Source organism: Haliaeetus albicilla, chromosome W (assembly GCF_947461875.1).
Source record: "Haliaeetus albicilla chromosome W, bHalAlb1.1, whole genome shotgun sequence".
Taxonomy (NCBI): domain Eukaryota; kingdom Metazoa; phylum Chordata; class Aves; order Accipitriformes; family Accipitridae; genus Haliaeetus; species Haliaeetus albicilla.
The window spans coordinates 12,337,636-12,356,795 of NC_091515.1; the positions used below are offsets into that span (position 1 = coordinate 12,337,636).

General features: G+C 41.3%; 1 protein-coding gene and 2 long non-coding RNA genes across 6 annotated transcripts in view; 1 reads left to right on the forward strand and 2 right to left on the reverse strand.

Annotated features, from left to right (window-relative positions):
- The window catches only part of LOC138683278 (uncharacterized), a 260,146-nt gene that overhangs the window by 105,852 nt on the left and 135,134 nt on the right, over window positions 1–19,160 (reverse strand). The window lies entirely within an intron of this gene.
- LOC138681753 (phosphatidylinositol 3-kinase regulatory subunit alpha-like) overlaps window positions 1–19,160 on the forward strand; it is a 106,860-nt gene that overhangs the window by 39,955 nt on the left and 47,745 nt on the right. The window lies entirely within an intron of this gene.
- Window positions 9,065–13,631, reverse strand: LOC138683279 (uncharacterized). Its single transcript, XR_011322880.1, has 3 exons — window positions 13,564–13,631; window positions 10,341–10,453; window positions 9,065–10,040 (listed from the first exon to the last, which is right to left on the reverse strand). It is a non-coding gene; the product is annotated as an uncharacterized lncRNA (long non-coding RNA).

The window sequence follows — 19,160 nt, forward strand, 5'->3', positions numbered from 1 at the left end:
AGTTAGCTGTGTTGCATTAAAGAGTAAAGAAGTTTGGCAGAAAATAAACCACCTTGCATTCCAGCTTGTCCTCAGCTATCAGAGGGGCTGGGGGCAGCTAGGCTTAGATTCTGAGTGATGCCCAATTCAGCACTATAAGTCCGGTCGCATTCAATATATATTGAACTACCATGATTATGGATGCACAAATAGTGTAATATACTTTCAGTCTAGTCACAGTCAACGAACTAGAATGGCTAGATTAATGAATAGTACAGTTTATTAAAGCAACAGGAGTACAGGCTCTTTTGGATTGCTGGTGATAAATACACTGTCTGCAAAGCACGTGCAAGTACCAAGAATATGAATAATACAGTTCACTAAAAACGTGTTAAATTATGGAAAAAAATCTAGAGATTTCTAAGTTTCCCAGGGAAGCATTCAGTATAACCGAGGGTTCTAATCTTACCCAATAGGCGTCCCTATGGGGGGGGGAGAGGTTCAGCCCATCGACTGATCCCAGAAGCCAGCGATGTCCTCCTGACTTGTCTACGATGGTGTCCTGGTTTCAGCTGGGATAGAGTTAACTGTCTTCCTAGTAGCTGGTACAGTGCTATGTTTTGAGTTCAGTATGCGAAGAATGTTGATAACACTGATGTTTTCAGTTGTTGCTAAGTAATGTTTAGACTATAGTCAAGGATTTTTCAGCTTCTCATGCCCAGCCAGCGAGAAAGCTGGAAGGGCACAAGAAGTTGGGAGGGGACACAGCCAGGGCACCTGACCCAAACTGGCCAATGGGGTATTCCATACCATGTGACGTCCCATCTAGTATAGGAACTGGGGAGTGGGGGCGGGGTATCGCGGCTCAGGGACTAGCTGGGTGTCGGTCGGCGGGTGGTGAGCAATTGCACTGTGCATCATTTGTACATTCCAATCCTTTCATTATTGCTGTTGTCATTTTATTAGTGTTATCATTATCATTATTAGTTTCTTCTTTTCTGTTCTATTAAACCGTTCTTATCTCAACCCACGAGTTTTACTTCTTTTCCTGATTTTCTCCCCCATCCCACTGGGTGGGGGAGGAGTGAGTGAGGGGCTGCGTGGTGTTTAGTTGCTGGCTGGGGTTAAACCACAACAGATGGTGTCTTCCCTAGCATTCCTCCTCTCTTAAGCCCTTTTATACTATTTTCTTATTTTTAGGTAGAGCTTGAGTGACTCTAGTCATACATACCTGTATTATGATTGGTATAAAATCTCCTTGCTTTACTTTTAAAGTTATATGCTAGAGAAAATTCAGAGTGCATGTTCAGTGAGGGGTGGTCGCACCTTGAAGGCAGGTAGGTTTTGGGATGGAGGTGTGTTTTGGTATTATAATGAGATTATAATGAGCAAAGTTCACCCAGAGGACATGATTTAGTGTGTCACTACTCCAGAACTGGGCACTTATGATATAAATCAGAAGACAATAGCATTGACAGAACCCCATTGTTTCGCCTCCTTGCTTCAGTAGACTCAATGCAGGGAACTTTCATTCTTGTTCCAGTAGTTCCAGTTCCCCATCCCTGCAGTGATATCACAAAGCTTGCCCACGGTGTTTCCGCTCTACCCTCCATGTTGTTTCTCTTAGAGTCAGCATACCAAGCTCCCCTGGTGTTGCTAACATCTAAGGTTGCAGGTTATGTTGCTTAGGGAATTATTATGGAACAGATTTTGTGTATACCCACTGCATTCCACCCTGGAGGTTTACCTTCCCTTAAGAGGTGGACATATCAATAAGTCACCTCCAGCAATTATCCCACAAGCTGTCAGACAATTTGCTTGTATAATCTACTGGATCTGTTCGTATATGCTTGGATCACTTGCTGTGTTAGAGCATTTCCCAGAGGTTAATGTCTGAGATGATTAATTTCTCCACTAGAGATTGTGAACGTTGAGGACAAGAAGTGAGATCTACCCTTGGCATGTCTGAACATGGCAGTTTCCATCTGTGCTGGCAGATCACTCAGTAGTGTCCAGGATGGGAAGATGTTCCTGCAGAAGGCAGACCTGCTGAAGGAAGGGCAGTTCTGGTCTATCTGGTGCAGCTCTGGACTATTTCTGCTCTGGGCTCCACCCAGCTTCCAGAAGCTCTTGAGCAGCTATTGTATTTTTTCACTAAATAAATAAGGCCTAGACTAGGCTGATTTTTCTCCCCCCCCCCTTTTTTTTTTAATTCTAAATTGAGTTACTGTATTTTGGAAAACCAGACTTAAAGCTAAATCTGCTTTCCTTCAAAGTTTTGATGTTTCCTTCTAAAAAACATGCACACTTAAGAATGTAAAGATATTGGCCAGAAGTCAAACTATTCCAGTTAACACATCAGATTGGTGTAACTCAGGGGTCTCTTACCTGCTCTTTCTCTTCTGTGGGATTGGATTTGTCAGATGTCTCAGCACTCCCATGCTGTAGCCTCCTGCTCACGGGCTAGGAAGGGAGATTAGTGCAATGTGAGATCTGTAGTCTGAGGAGGGAATGTACCTCCCAGGAGGCATGACTGTATGAGTTTAGTATGTCTTGTTTACAGATATAACAGTGAATTTTTTTTTTTTTTGGGGGGGGGGAATAGGAGAAAAAACTTAAGTGCTGTCACTGATTTCTTCCCAGATCTCCTTATCCCACTTGGACAAGTTTTTGTAGGTAGCTGATGAGCATGGAGGATTATTCTTGGTAAAGAAACTTTTAAATGGTACCAAACACTGCAGACCCATGTTTCAAAGCATGTTATGGTTGCTCCAGCAGTCTGTCTCAAGGGGAGGGCTTTTAGTTTGTGAGGTTACCTTTTAGTTTCTGAGCCCTCTTCCTAAGCTGTTTTTGGCTGGAAGTAGACCAAAGTGCTTAAATTGGGGAATTAATGAAAGAAACAACTAATTAAGTGCAGTGATAGATAAGGCTGCACAGCTGTGTCTGGTTTAATTATCTTTCTATCCAGAAACATTCCAGAAATAAGCAGTTAAGGGCAAAGTTTTGTAGTCCTTTTCCTACTTTCACATGGTGTTTAACCCTGTGACTGCACATTCCAGTCCTCTATTGCCAATTCACAATTTTTCATGTGCTGCCCTTGGATGGAGAAGCAAAAATGTCTGTTGTGTTTATGAATTTAGCCTTAAATTGTCTTCTCGCTGAGACACGGCTGCTTGGCACAGGTGAGGAGAGATGGAGGCAATGGCAAAGCCCTCCACGATTTCCCACTTTCCTCCTAGTTGACTGGTGCACGCTTGAGGGGCACCTGACCTGCCTTGGTCTGCAAAGGGCTATGAGGCACCAGGGTACTGCTGGATGCAGTAAGGTGTGTTATGCTCCTGTCTCCGCTGAGCGCAGGCTCCAGTACTGTCTGTGCGGGGTGACGCATGGGTCTTCTGCAAGGGGTTGGTGCCCTTTGAGAGCACCTCTAAAACAGGATGTTCTTGGCTGACCAGGCTTGATTGCTTTGTGCCTCTTACTGTAATATGGTCTTTCATTCTTTTGTTTCATATTTATTACACTTTTTGCTATATAGCCTTTCCCCTGAGAGAAACGTCAGAAAATGTCATCCCTTGATATTTTGAAACAAGTTATTTTGGGTACTTTGCAGTCAAATCTATACAGATGTTTGAGTATAATTTAGAATATATTCTTGCCAATCTAAATCTACTCAATTGTTCTGAAGCCAGAATAGCATAGCTACTCGTTAACCTACATAAGCAATTTTCTTATGGAGAGAAAGATTTAGGGAGGCCTTTTGTTCCAGTGTAAGCCAGTTTTGAGAATAAAGATTTAGTGGTCCTCGCAATCTGGCCTGGTCAGTAGAGAAAGTGTTAAGGAACTCATATTCAAAATAGCAAGTAGCAAAAGCTTCACATCAAATATCTGGAAATAAAGGACCTCTGTTCTCTTGGGGGTACTCAAGGGCACAGAGGGATGAATGTTTGAATTCTTTGCTCTGCTGTATTTATAATTGCTATGTGTTTGTGTGGTGTGGTTTTTTTTTGGTAGCAGGGGAGGGGACTGCAGGGGTAGCTCCTGTAAGAAGCTGCTAGAAGCTTCCCCGGCTCCAAGTTGGACCCGCCTCTGGCCCAGGCCGACCCGATCAGTGATGGTGGTAGCGCCTCTGGGATAACATATTTAAGAAGGGGAACCTACAGTGGGGGAGGAGATTTGGAATGTGAGAGGACCACTGTCCTGGTTTCAGCTGGGATAGAGTTAACTGTCTTCCTAGTAGCTGGTACAGTGCTATGTTTTGAGTTCAGTATGTGAAGAATGTTGATAACACTGATGTTTTCAGTTGTTGCTCAGTAGTGTTTAGACTATAGTAAAGGATTTTTCAGCTTCTCATGCCCAGCCAGGGCACCTGACCCAAACTGGCCAACAGTGTATTCCATACCATGTGATGTCCCATCTAGTTTAGGAACTGGGAAGTGGGGGGCAGGGATTCACCGCTCGGGGACTGGCTGGGTGTCGGTCGGCAGGTGGTGAGCAATTGCCCTGCGCATCATTTGTACATTCCAATCCTTTTATTACTACTGTTGTCATTTTATTAGTGTTATCATTATCATTATTAGTTTCTTCTTTTCTGTTCTATTAAACCGTTCTTATCTCAACCCACGAGTTTTACTTCTTTTCCTGATTTTCTCCCCCATCCCACTGGGTGTGGGGGGAGTGAGTGAGCGGCTGCGTGGTGTTTAGTTGCTGGCTGGGGTTAAACCACGACAACCACCTATGCAGATACAGAGGTCAGTGAAGAAGGAGGGGGAGGAAGGGGCGCCTGAGGAGGTTGATGCCCCTGAAGCCCGTGGTGAGATGGCAGGCTGTCCCCCTGCAGCCCATGGAGGTGAACGGTGGAGTGGAGGCCCCCAAAGATGGCCGTGACTCCATGGGAAAGCCCGTGCTGGAGCAGTTTGTGACTGAAGATCAGCCTGCAGAAAGGACCCACGCCAGGGAAGTTTGTGAGGAACTGCAGCCCGCGGAAAGGACTCCCGTTGGAGAAGTTCGTGAAGGACTGTCTCCTGTGGGAGGGACCCCCACGGTGGAGCAGGGGATGAGTGAGGAGTCCTTCCCCCCCTGAGGAGGAAGGAGCAGCAGAGACAATGTGTGGCAAGCTGACCCCAACCCCCATCCCCTGTTCCCCTGCGCCACAGGGGGGAGGAGGTAGAGAATTCAGGAGTGGAGTTGAGCCCGGGAAGGAGGGAGGGGTGGGGGGAAGGTGTTTTAAGATTTGGTTTTACTTCTTCATATCCTTGTTTTGATTTGATTGGTAGTAAATCAGATTGATTTTGTTTCTTCCCCAAGTTGAGCCTGTCTTTTGCCCGTGACCATAAGTGGTGAGGGATCCCTCCCGGTCCTTATCTCGACCCACGAGCTTTTCTTTATATTTTCTCCTCATCCCACTGTGGCCGGGGAGGGGGGAGTGAGCAAGCCGCTGCGTGGTGCCTTGTTACCAGCTGGGCTGAAACCATGACAATAATTTCTTACTGTTAGTTAAAAGATTAGTGTGCATTCCCCACTGCTTTCATGTTTTTTCTAACTTCCTCTTGGTTTCAAACTTAATGCTGACAACTCCAAAACCCTTTTGTTAGTCTGTGTAAACTGCAGCCTCATATGTAAAATGAGAGTTTTCCACAGTCCCATTATTATCAGGACACTTTTTTGGGGGTTATAGTAAATCACTGGTTTAACAATGTTTACTACAGAACAACTAACATGAAGTCTCACTTCTTTTGAGCTGCCTTCTGGCTTTTGGGAGAATTCTGATTGTGTGCTAGAGGAACATTTGGTGCTCGTCTCTTGTATGTATGTATTGGTTTTGTGTGGCAAGGTTTTGGTAGCGGGGGGGGTTACAGGGGTGGCTTCTGTAAGAAGCTGCTGGAAGCTTCCCCTGTGTTCGAGAGAGCCCATACCAGCCGGCTCTAAGACGGACCTGCCGCCGGCCAAGGCCAAGCCAATCAGCGATAGTGGTAACGCCTCTGTGATAACATTTTTAAGAAGGAAAAAAAAGTTGGGACAGAGAAAAACAGCCACCAGAGAGAGGAGTGAGAACATGTGAGAGAAACAACCCTGCAGACACCAAGGTCAGTGAAGAAGGAGGGGGAGGAGATGCTCCAGGCGCCGGAGCAGAGATTCCCCTGCAGCCCGTGGTGAAGACCATGGTGAGGCAGGCTGTCCCCCTGCAGTCCAGGGAGGTCCATGGTGGATCAGATATCCACCTGCAGCCTGTGGAGGACCCCACGCCGGAGCAGGTGGGTTCCCGAAGGAGGCTGTGACCCCGTGGGAACCCCGCGCTGGAGCAGGGTCCTGGCAGAACCTGCGGATCTGTGGAGAGAGGAGCCCACGGAGCAGGTTTTTCTGGCAGGACTTGTGACCCCGTGGGGGACCCACGCTGGAGCAGTGTGCTCCTGAAGGACTGCACACCGTGGAAGGGACCCATGCTGGAGCAGTTCGTGAAGAACTGCAGCCCGTGGGAAGGACCCACATTGGAGAAGTTTGTGGAGGACTGTCTCCCGTGGGTGGGACCCCATGCTGGAGCAGGGGAAGAGTGTGATGAGCCCTCCCCCTGAGGAGGATGAAGCGGCAGAAAATAACATGTGATGACCATAAACCCCATCCCCGTCCCCCTTGTGCCGCTGGGGGGGTTTGGTAGAGAAATCTGGGAGTGAAGTTGTGGCTGGGAAGAAGGGAGGGGTGGAGGGAAGGTGTTCTGAGATTTGGTTTTATTTCTCATTACCTTACTCTGGTTGATTTGTAATAAATTGAGTTAATTTTCCCCACGCTGAGTCTGTTTTGCCCGTGATGGTAATTGGTGAATGATCTCTCCTGTCCTTATCTCGACCCGCAAGCCCTTTGTTATATTTTCTCTCCCCTGTCCAGCTGAGGAGGGGGAGTGATAGAATGTCTTTGGTGGGCACCTGGCCTCCAGCCAGGGTCAACCCATCACAATGTAATACTAATCATTGCTTTGGACTGTGCTAGTCTCATAGTGATAGTTAAGTCTCTTATATCTCCGATATTAAAACTTGCACTGAAAAAGATAGTAGACTAGAGGTGCCTTCCCCAGTGATTTAAGATACAGGACTTTGAGTTGCATGTACAGTTTAGCAAAAAAGGGGAAGACAGTTACCAACTGTTATACTTTTTCTCCAGATGTTTCCTCTAAGACAAATATCTAGGGTTTTATTATGACAGAGTAAGAACACACCAATAAGATGAGAATGTTTTGGGTTTGTCGTGAAATGGAGTGGTTTGGACCGCTTAAAGTATCACTTCCAATGGTATTAGCAAAAGAAAAATGATTTAATAGGAATTTATATAAAAGCGTGACTTCACAGAATTTGATGGTAAGGTTCACTCTATTACTTAATACATAGATGAAATGCACACAGGAAAATTAAGTTAGAATCAGACTAAAATTAGGTATACAGAGACCGAAAACTCAGTAAGTTAAAAAAGAGAAATATACAAAGAAAAATCGAGTTAGAATTGATTTCTTGTGATTTGTACAGAGATCGGGAATGTAAAAAGGGTAAGGGAGACCCTCCTGTTGAGTCACGAGGTTCAGAGAAGACCTCCTTGCTTTCTAAACTCCTGTCAGAGTCTAGGTGCAGCTGGATCAACTCCTAGTTCCAGACTTGGTCAACGGTTTATATCTAAAGGGATTATGAGTAAAATAGCAGCCTGAGATTCATTCACAGTTGAATAAAAATCACAACAGTAATTTAAGTATAGATTTGAAAAGCAATAACTTGTAATATACTTGCTATAGAATATTCAGGTTAATACACACACATGCATAAAGGCACTAAGAGCTATACATATAAGCAAGTAAAAGAGGTATACCTGTTAAAAATTCCCCTTGAGTTCAGTGAAAATATTCACGTCGAATGCTTCAGCATCTTTCTCAACAGGTTGGGTCTCAAAGAGCGGAAAGTATCAGCCCAAGTCTCGTCAGCTTTCGGCAACAGACCTCTGATTTTCGCAAACCGGACAGTTTGCGAGCTCTGAGAGGCATCACACTCAGAGGGAGATGCTGGTCGCAGCCCACTGCGGTCCAGGAGAGCTCAAAGGGTCTCACTTAGTACTGCTGCTTATAGGTTTGGGAGATGATTGGCTTTAGTCATCAACAAATTACTGGGATTCCAGCTGTGCTGGTACCATTTCACATGAGTTACGATTCAGATAAGGAAGACTCCAGGGCTGTCGGAGAATGACTTAAGATTCAGATATGGGATGCTCCAAGGTTGTCAGGGGAGGGCTGGGATGTCTCAAGGTCGTTATGAGAGAATTAGTTATCTCTACTTTCATTTTTTTGTTTTCGCTGGACAGCAGGAGTCCTTGAGACAGTCTGCATGACTCCCTGTCTTAGCTATGTGAGAGTTCCAGGTACAGTCAAGGGACACTTAACCCCCTGACTTATTACACTTATGCTAAGGCCTAGTGAGACTTCCCAAGTTCATAGATCAGCCCAGAGAGGGGGAAAGAAATGCACCACCACAGGGTTGTGGGTTTGTTTTTTGGTGTTTTTTTTTTTTTTGCTTTTTATTGTCTGTTTGATCTAAATAGCCAGTCAATCAAATACTGTGGTAAACTGTCTGTTAGTTTAGATGGAGCATGCCCGTGATTATTAATGTGAACTGCTCTCTTCTAAACAGAGTATTAAAATGTTTTATTCAAAATACCTTTGGATGCAAACTAAAAATAAGATTATTTTAAAGTATGGATGTTCTTGTAAATATTATACATGTATACATAGGTGTTTAGTTTTTCTTGTTTACTTAAAAGGCTTGTTCATATAAGAAACAGCAGGCTCCTATTCTACTTTCCCTTAAATTGGTGGCAAAACCCATTTTGACTTCAGAAGGAACAGGATCAGACCTATAGTCAAGGTTTAGCAGCATTGGGACAAATCCCACAGTTCTTACTCTCATTTCTCTCAGGCAAAATTCCCATTGCCTTTAGCACAAATGCTATAATTACACTAGTTCTGTTCTGAAGAGATTCCAATATACCAAATTGCATATAATATGAATGTGCATGAAATACTACATGATAAACACTGATGTAAAGAGCAACAGTATCTGACTGTCCTTTCACGGATTTCAAAGACACGGAAGGGAAACACCATTACGATCATCTCATCTGAGCTCCTGTGCTAAAGCAGGGCATGGAATTTAACTTGGTAATTCCTGTATTGAGCTCATAACTTCTAAATGATTTAAAGCATGTTTCTAATCAGTCCAGACTCTTCCCTTTAGTACATACTTAATGTAGATGATTTCACTTTTTAGTCATTTGTATGTCAATTATATAGTAAGAATTGCAAATTTAGTAGTAGAAATGTCTTAATTTGAGGGGGGACGCATTTAATTGTATTTGGTGATGAAAGTATAGAGATTATTTTCACCAAGTTATTTTCTTTCATTGTATTCAGTCATCTTCACTAATGCATATGAAAAAATTGCTCCATGCTGCTAGATACTTTGTCAAGGCTGGTTTTTTTTGGGGGGCTACCTGTTTGAGTAACTACTGTGATGGTAACAAGGGTTTCTTATAAGTGAGAAAATGATATGGTGACAGTTTTAACTGTATATTCTGTTATTGTAACAGCAAAAAATACAAATGATAAATACAGAGTTTTATTACCTTTATGCATGTGCATATATACAGTGAATTACAGAATATAGTAGCAGAATGTTGTTAAGATTGCAAAATTATGCATTTAAAACTTGTGTTTGTACATGTAGTTATACCTTCTTGTAGTGTATGCAGTATGATACCATTATTAATTACATAGTCGCCTGACCCATTTTCCTGCTCATCCTTGCTTTGCTCGTTGTTGATGTCTTCACTGAATGAGAATTGCTTCATTCTGGTTGTTTAGTTTGTGGTCTTAAGCCACCTTTTCTTCACAGCATTCAGGTTCCTCTCTGGAAACAGATTTCTTCATTGCCTCTTGTGCTCTTTCCAATGATGTTGCTGATAACAGCTTCATAAAGCTTCACAAATATTAAGTCATCTTCAGGACATTGTTGTGAGCAAAGGCAGCATCATGATTCCTGTGAGGAATGAGGTAGCCCCAAAAGACAATTAAAAAAAACAAAAAACCAAAACCAACCCAAAACCCACAACCTACCGTTTTAAGAGTTTTAAGATAGTTTAAAGTTTTAAGGTTAATCTCTTTGTAATAGGGAGTTCATGTGGAAAAACATTTCAAAAAACTGAATCTGGGGACAGATCTTTAAGTTAAAGAATTCTTAACTCTAACACTTAAATGTTCATTGAGATAACTAAAACCAGGAACCAGAATGCGTTAGGTTTGACAGTGTAAGGCTTTATTTGCCACAAGGACTGAGTACCATCTGCTCACTGCATGGCTGGCTTCAGTTACTGAGTACCGGGTGTCCGAGATGATTCCTTGCAGAACAAATCTTCCTGGCATACCTCTGCCTGCATCATCCAGCTTCGCCAGCTGGAATCCAAATATAAGCAGCAAAAGCAAAAGAATTATTAAAATGCAAGTGCATAGATTGAACAGATGTGTTGACATAATTTAGTGTTGTCTCACTTGTTTCCTGATTCTGAGAATTTAAAGTTTCAAGATTTCAGTGCTTTTGTTGTACATGTAAAGCATGTCTTGTAATAGAAATATGCATATCAGGGGCATGCACATTTTAAAGTACCTTTTTGCTTTACGTTTTCATGAAGAATCTCTAGTAATTTTGGTTTTTTCACTGTATCAAAGTTGTGATTCACAGAAACAGTGCAGGAATTTTTGGAAATGATGACAAGCTATGTAGTAAATTACAGTCCTTGAAACCTGATTTTAGTTTTATAATACCAATTAGTAACTTGCTTACTTGTAAGATGCTTTTGCTACCATCTTTATTCTGCCATGCTGTAAACTGCAACCTTATTTAATCAAGAAGCGTGGCAGTGCAACTTCATCCCAGTGTGACAAAGTTTTTTCCTGGATTACTTTGTTACTAGCATCATACATTAGATTTCTTTTTTGGGAAATACTAGTTTAGAAAGTGGAAATCAAGGCGGCTTCAGTGTGGATGATAGATGAGTAATGGGGGAGGTATGAAAAATACTCTTGACACCTGGAATGGTTATTCATTAACTTTCCAGACACACTAGAAACATGGAAGAGTGTTCTGCCATGGAGGAATTTGTGCTATCTTGCACCAGACCTCTAAGCCAAGTTGGAGAAATTGAAGTATATGCTTATTCCATATGAAATTGTCTGCACAACTTATGTATTTTTAGGTTTTTCATACTTTGTGTCTTCTAGATACTGATATGGAAATTGCAGGGTCATTGGGTTTGTATGTAAAAACAAGACACAGGACTCTCAAGAACCATGGCATTTGATCTTTGAAAACCAAAAGTGTATGAATGCATGCTCCTATGAAAACCCTGAATTGCAAAAATTGTTTGTAGTGGGCTAGAGAGGCATTTGACAGATTATGTGCGAGTACATACATGTGTGTTTTATTATTTGATTGCCTTAGGAAACTGGTGTTTAAGTTGGCAGATCTACTTATTAAAAGCAAAGCTCATTGGCTGGCAGAATTACAGAATGCCAGAAGGAGAAAGAGACTACATGCTTAGAGAGAAAGAGAGAATGTGTAATGTGTGTAAAGCATGAGGAAGCTATAAAGCGAGCAGGAAAAAGTAGACTTAAATGTGGTTCCAATTTGTTTTGTTGGGCTCAAGTTGATAGCCATATAGAAGTAAAAGCATTAAGTTCTCTCATTTCAAGATGAATTTAATGTTTTGGAAAATCTAGAATTTTCTGTCGTGTTAAGTATGATTTGGTCACCTGTTTGCAGCCTGTCAGAAATCTTTAATCCATGCTTATTTTCCTGACTCAAATTAAGTAAAAAAAAAAAAAAAAAAAATAGCTTGCTTTGAAGCTTTACAAAGCACTGTCAGACCGTGGCATAAGTGGACACTCCTCTAATAGGCTCTGAAACTTTGTTCTTAGTCTTGATTAGCTTGATGTGAGACTACAGTATTGACTCCCAGTATGTTAAATTTCTGCATGTAATTTGGTGATATGTAACTTGTAGCTATTTTGGAAAAAAAATAACAAAACAAAAAACAACTCAGTCTTTATACATAGTAGTTTAGAACTAAACTGTCCTGCAAGGTTTTAGAAGCAGCAGCCAAACAAATTGAGTATGTGTGTCTAGAGTAGTCTACACCTGTGGTCTCACACTTTCTTGCTCTAGTCAGGTCCCTTTGCAACCTCAGGCAGCACAGAATAGAATATTCACTTAGTCCTTTGCATTGTTTATTCCTAACTGAATGCCATTAGAATAACCAGCTGCCTTGCTTTGTCTCCTAAGACTTCTCAGTTTGAGAGCAATGTTTGAAATGTGGGAAGCTGACTGGTGGAAAGCCGACTGATGTAGTAAAACACAAGAAAAAGAGAAGCCGAAGGGCTGGTTCCCCTGAGAAATCAAGAAATATGCTGGGTTTAAAAAAAAAAAGTAATTTCCCTTAAAACAAGACCTAGATTTAGATGATTGCTCATACTGATCACTCTAAAAGAGGCTATTAGTGGCACATTTACCATGAAAAATTAGAACACTTTGGGAGGTGGCAAGCTCCTGTTTAGCAATTCTGAGTCCTGCAAGAATTACGTACCTGGTGGTAGCATAGCAGTACTTAGGTGAGTTACACCAGCTGTGTGCTGCATCTACCATTTTTGAGGAGCTTTAACTTGTAAAAGCCTCAATAAAGTTCTCTGAAGATGCCATGGCTGAACTAACTAGTTACAAGTTTTTCCAGCTGCATGCGCAAGTTCGGAAGGGTAAAACTAAAAGGACAGGTAGAAAGATGATTGTTCTGATGTAGCAGGCAACTCATGTGAACTACCCTCAAAAACAGGGAGTAATAAGCCTGTTAGAAAAATCAGGTCAGTTTAAAATTTATGCATTCCTCTTCATTCTGTTCTTGACAGGGAACTGGTTTTCTGGAAGGATTCTCCACTTGGGAGTCAAGTGAGACATCCTTTCTTGTCTTGGTATGGCCCACATTTAAAAGAAAAAAAAAATTCCTTTAAAAAGGTAAAATAAAAAGAGAAAGAGGTGTTCCCTTCTGGTGGGGTCAAATAAAGGTAACTCGGGTTCTGTCTTTTGGCAAGATGATGACCAAGGGATTCCTCTGGAGCACAATAACAAAAACAGACATGCAAGAGTTCCTTTTTTTCCTTTCTTTTTTCCTTTCTTTTTTTCCTAATGGGTTAGTTAGAAGATTGGCTAACTTTCTTGGCAGGAGCAGGATGGTAGAAAAACTGGTTTGGGTTTTTGTGTGTGTGTGACCTGTAGAAACTCTGTACACGTGCAACACTTAAATATACAAGAGATTAGTATTTCTTGGTATGCCCGTTTATACACTCAGTACTCCCCTGAGTTCAGAGGCAGTCAACTTGAGCACTGATCCTGCTCCCCATGAATTTTCTCCAGGGAAGTCAGAGAACGTCCACAGTGTGTTCCGCTGTGCTGGAATAGGCCAGTGTAGGGCAGCTGCAAGGAAGGGAAGCAGCTGGTCAGAGTGCTCCTTGCTCACCTCTGAGTCTTTGTAGAGGACATAAAAAGATCTTCTGCCTCCCCAGCTTCTTCCCTGGAACAGCAGCTTTCATTTGATCACCTGAGTTAAAAATCACGGGGAACATGTCAGTCTTTAACCAGATGCTTTTTTTTTTTTTTTCTTTGTACAGCCCCTCTCCAATTTAGGCTTTCTAAGGCAACTTACAAAATATTTTTGTGGTTATTTCAGCCTCTTCTGCTCATCTTCACTCTTTCACAACATAATGCTTATTTTCAAGAGGGACACATTTTTCTTTGTTTTAGACCCCAAGAAACTCTTTAACACTGTAGGGTTGCGTGGAGTTTGCAAAAGGTTTTCTCTGACTTTAAGTGCTTAGAATTAAGCTTGGGTTTTCTTAAAGAGAGGATTTGCCTGTTGCTTTTAGCCTCTTGGCAAATGAATACTCCCAGTACAGACTGAAATCCTGTTCCATACCTCCTTACCCTGACTTCAGTTAATCTTTGGCTTGCAGATGATGAAGTAAAAATAGCCAGTTTTTCATGCTAGCTTTTCATTAACACCATCTTTGTTGTTCTTTTAAATTCTTTTTTAACACTTCCTATAAACAGATTTTGAGTTATATGAATTTCTGCAATGCAGTGTGCTAGCCATTACACAGTTCTTTGTCCAGTTGTGGTTAGCCAGCCAGTTGTGACCCTGACTGCTTTGTAAAGGTCAGTGAAATTCATTCATAGCTTTAACTGCTAAGGTATAAACTAAAGTTACTTCAGCAGTGGAATGTGAACAAACAGTGGTTTATGGAAAAGAGGTCTTTAAGCTCATGCATTAAGTACATGTACTTCATATTCTGTGATGTCCTTTTTGTATAACATCTCGATAGTGTGAAATATATTGGAATGAGAAGTCAACACTGACTTGCTATGCAGAGAAATCTAGACAGGTGTATGATATGGATCAAAAAATCTATTATATACAGAGTGAGAGTTTTCTTCATCTGAAATTAAAGATGATGGTGGGATTAACTCTCTGTAGATCTAGTTCAGGAATTTCCAATAATGTTATTGTTTGTATCTGTCAAATCAGCTCATGGTTTAATGGCTGTAAGGATTAACCCAGTTTTACTTTCTTATAAGATTGCCTTTCAACATTGCTGTATTTATGTTGCTACAGCTAGAGCCCTAAACTTTTTTCCTTTTTCTTTTTTTTTTTTTAAGAGGAGGAAAAAGGCTTGATTTGAAATACATTAGTTTCCAGAACAAAAACAGTCCTTCTGATGCTGGATTGCTGTTACTATTGTTTGCAAATTTTTTTTCTGGGTGACTGCTATATGCTCATTATTTTTAACTTTCTGTGTACTTATAAATTTTTCCCATAATTCCCAAAAGATGAAGGAGCTGTTATGGCTTTTATCTGTCAGCAGCTTCTGCCAGTACTTTTATGTAAATCTTCCAGATCTAAACAACTTGACTTCTCAAGCACAGTAATACACACTATCTTTTTTTTTTTTTTTTTGCAGTAGTGAAGAACTTATTCTTTTCCTCTAGGTTGCTTGCCTGTGGATAGTTTGAGAGGGATTTGTTTGGGTTCCCTCTGCTTAGTTTCTCAACAGCAAAAAGGTAGCAAAATATTATTTCAGAGCAAAACAACATACTGTCCTGAAGTTTTATGTATTATGATTATTGAATAAAAAGACCATGTTTTAAAAATGCTTCTCAAGCAGAGTCATTATCACAAACTAGTGATGGCCTTGCATAAGAAACAACTTCATGGTACTAAAAAAAAAGGAAACAGCAGTAAGGAACAAGGATCCTTTACAGGTGGGACAGGTCATTCTGGAGAGAGTTCCAGCATCTCCAGTATCTCACAGTGAACGTCCATCCAGCAGTCCTATTTTGGTTACAAAGAGCAGATGCTGCTGGATGTCCTGGTTTCAGCTGGGATAGAGTTAACTGTCTTCCTAGTAGCTGGTACAGTGCTATGTTTTGAGTTCAGTATGCAAAGAATGTTGATAACACTGATGTTTTCAGTTGTTGCTCAGTAGTGTTTAGACTGTAGTCAAGGATTTTTCAGCTTCTCATGCCCAGCCAGGGCACAAGAAGTTGGCACAGGACACAGCCAGGGCACCTGACCCAAAGTGGCCAACGGGGTATTCCATACCATGTGACGTCCCATCTAGTATAGGAACTGGGAGGTGGGGGCAGGGGAATTGCCGCTCGGGGACTAGCTGGGTGTCGATCAGCGGGTGGTGAGCAATTGACCTGCGCATCATTTGTATATTCCAATCCGTTTATCATTATTGCTGTTGTCATTTTATTAGTGTTATCATTATCAGTTTGTTCTTTTCTGTTCTATTAAACCGTTCTTATCTCAACCCACGAGTTTTACTTCTTTTTTCCTGATTTTCTCCCCCATCCCACTGGATGGCGGGGAGTGAGTGAGCGGCTGCGTGGTGCTTAGTTGCTGGCTGGGGTTAAACCACGACACTGGAGCACCATTACAAACCATCACCATGGTTATGTGGAAAGGGAACTGAGGTTAGTAATCTTGGTAGGTTAGTGCCAAACCATTCAGAAGAAAATATATATCACTGCTTTTTAGGTAAAAATGGTCAAATGTCTGAAAACACCAGCATGGGAACTCGCTCTGTCTGTGAAGTTTTACCTGGTAGAGGTCATCAAAGTAATCTCACAATGACACTCTCCATAGCCTTGCTCAGAAAAGGTAGAAGATGGTACTGGCCAGAACCAAAATTTTCAAGTGCCTCTTGAGATGGACTTCAGCATTTCTTCCCTTAAAAGATAGGCAGCTGTCTCTCTCTTATGAGTGACTGTCCTGGTTTTGGCTGGGATAGAGTTAATTTTCTTTCTAGTAGCTGGTATAGTGTTATGTTTTGGATTCAGTATGAGAAGAATGTTGATAACACTGATGTTTTCAGTTGTTGCTCAGTAGTGTTTAGTCTCAAGTCAAGGATTTTTCAGCTTCTCATGCCCAGCCAGCGAGAAGGCTGGAGGGGCACAAGAAGTTGGCACAGGACACAGCCAGGGCAGCTGACCCAAAGTGGCCAACGGGACATTCCATACCATGTGGCATCATGCCTAGTATATAAACTGGAGGGAATTGGCCTGGGGGGTGGATCGCTGCTCAGGCACTAACTGGGCATCGGTGGGTGAGTGGTGAGCAATTGCATTGTGCATCACTTGTTTTATATATTCCAACCCTTTTATTATTATTGTCATTTTATTATTGTTATTATTATCATTATTATCATTATTAGTTTCTTTCTTTCTGTTCTATTAAACTGTTCTTATCTCAACCCACGAGTTTTACTTTTTTTTTTTCCCGATTCTCTTCCCCATCCCACTGGGCTGGGGGGAGTGAGTGAGCGGCTGCATGTTTAGTTACTGGCTGATGTTAAACCATGACATGTCCTTACAACAGCCTTAACTACAGGCTGCTTTTCAAAAATTATCTGTGCTTCAGTTGAAGCCAACAAAGAACATCTGTTGTCTTATTTATAGCTCCTATTTCTAAGAAGTATATTCTGTAGCAGATGAGAAAAGCACCTGACAGCTCATAATTCATAAAGTTACTGAGGTTTAATCTGATATAATATTATGTGCAGAATTCTTCCCCAGTACAGACAGTATCACTTCTCTTTCAACAGATGATAGAAATAGGGCTTTATGAAATATTAAATTAATAGGTGTCAAACATGATTAGCAGTCACTATTAAAAGTATTAAACTATTTTAAAGGAATATAGTATTCTACACTACTGTTGCTTGGTGGTTTTATTTTTCTGCACATTTGTGCAGCTAAACTTTCCTCAAGTCTTTTTTTTTGTTGTTTTTCTTTCTCTCTGCACTTTCATTTTGTTTTGTCTTAGAGGAATTTTTTGATGATTAATGCAGCAGCTCTGTGACAAGCATTCATTTTTGTGTCAGAGAAGGGTAAAGAGACTCCAGATATCTTTCTGGAGAATTGGTACATTATAAAGTATGACTTTCTCTATCAAATCAAAGCTTTGTTCTGTCTAGTTTTGCCATCTGTTGTTTATAGATTATTTTCTTGCACTAATCTATATTTGCCTAGGGTTGTTTCCCCTTTGTTCTAATAGTTGCCCCTTATTCTCCTTAGCCCTGAGAGTACAGCTGGTGCAACATTATAAATGGGGATAAAGAGAGGAAATAGTTCTTTCAGGCCCCCAAATTTCCTGCATAATCACCGTGCACATGATATTTTATCTATCAGATCATTGCTTGGATATATGTGCTGATAACCCTGGAAAGTATCTAGGCAAAGTATTTTACTTGTCTCAGTTACAGCATTGATTTATACAAGTGACTGTCTTTTTCCACATATTCTGTGTAGCCAGGATAAAATGAAGTAACATTCAGTTATTCTGACACTCATAGATTCAGTGGGTTGAACTATAAATGGCCTAATCATAATATACATATATTTGTCCTCCTGGAAAAATGACTGCATGGCCGTATTCTGTTACATACCACATATATTCTAACAAATTGTGTACGTTTTTCTACAAAAATCAGTTTGAAGTACCCTTTTTCAAGCTTATAGTCAATGTTGTCAGTACCTACCTCATGTACAGGATTCTACAGATGCTCACTTTGCGTTTTGAGCAGTACACTGGGACTGACTGGAGTTCAGAAGGTCACGTTGGTGAAAACTTCTGCAGTCATTATCTTTTGGAATAAGCCCTTTTGAAAAGTTCTTGTCACTCTGTATTACTGATGTAGGATTACAGCAGAAATATGAATGCTTTAAAAAGCTGTTTGAAGTCCAGAAGCATATTAACAGAGTACTGTTTATCCATCAGAGTTAAATGTTGTCATTGAGATGCCCTAGGAAGGGTGTTCTGCTTTATTCATGTGTTTCTCCATTGCAGATGAAGGAAAAAGAGGACTGACAGCTGATTTGATAAACCGTTTTTCCAGTACAGATCTGTATTTCCTTCTGTGGCTAAAATCTTCAGTGTACCATTAATGGAGAACATCTGAATGAAGTTGTCACTTCATCCTCTAGTTCATACTCAACACCTACTGACTGATGGAAGAAGTAAACTGGGCTGACTGCATAGTATTGAAGGACTTTCTGACAGGAATTTAGAATCAGCAGTATTTCCATCCAGCTTCCTGGTTGTACTCCAGGCACCTAAGTTCACCAGCAGGCATAATTTCTCTGTTCCTTTTCATAGAATCATAGGACAGTTTGGGTTGGAAGGGACCTTTAAAGGTTATCTAGTCCAACCCCCCTGCAATGAGCAGGGTCATCTTCAACTAGATCAGGTTGCTCAGAGCCCCGTCCAACCTGACCTTGAATGTTTCCAGGGATGGGGCATCTACCACCTCTCTTGACAACCTGTTCCAGTGTTTCACCACCCTCATTGTAAAAAATTTCTTCCTTATATCTAGTCTGAATCTACCCTCTTTTAGTTTAAAACCATTACCCCTTGTCCTACTGCTACAGGCCCTACTAAAAAGTTTGTCCCCATCTTTCTTATAAGCTTTTCATAGCTTTGGGATCATTCATGTCACAATAAATCTTGACTCACAGATGTTTTTCCACCTATGTAAAAATGGGCTTCTTGTGAGC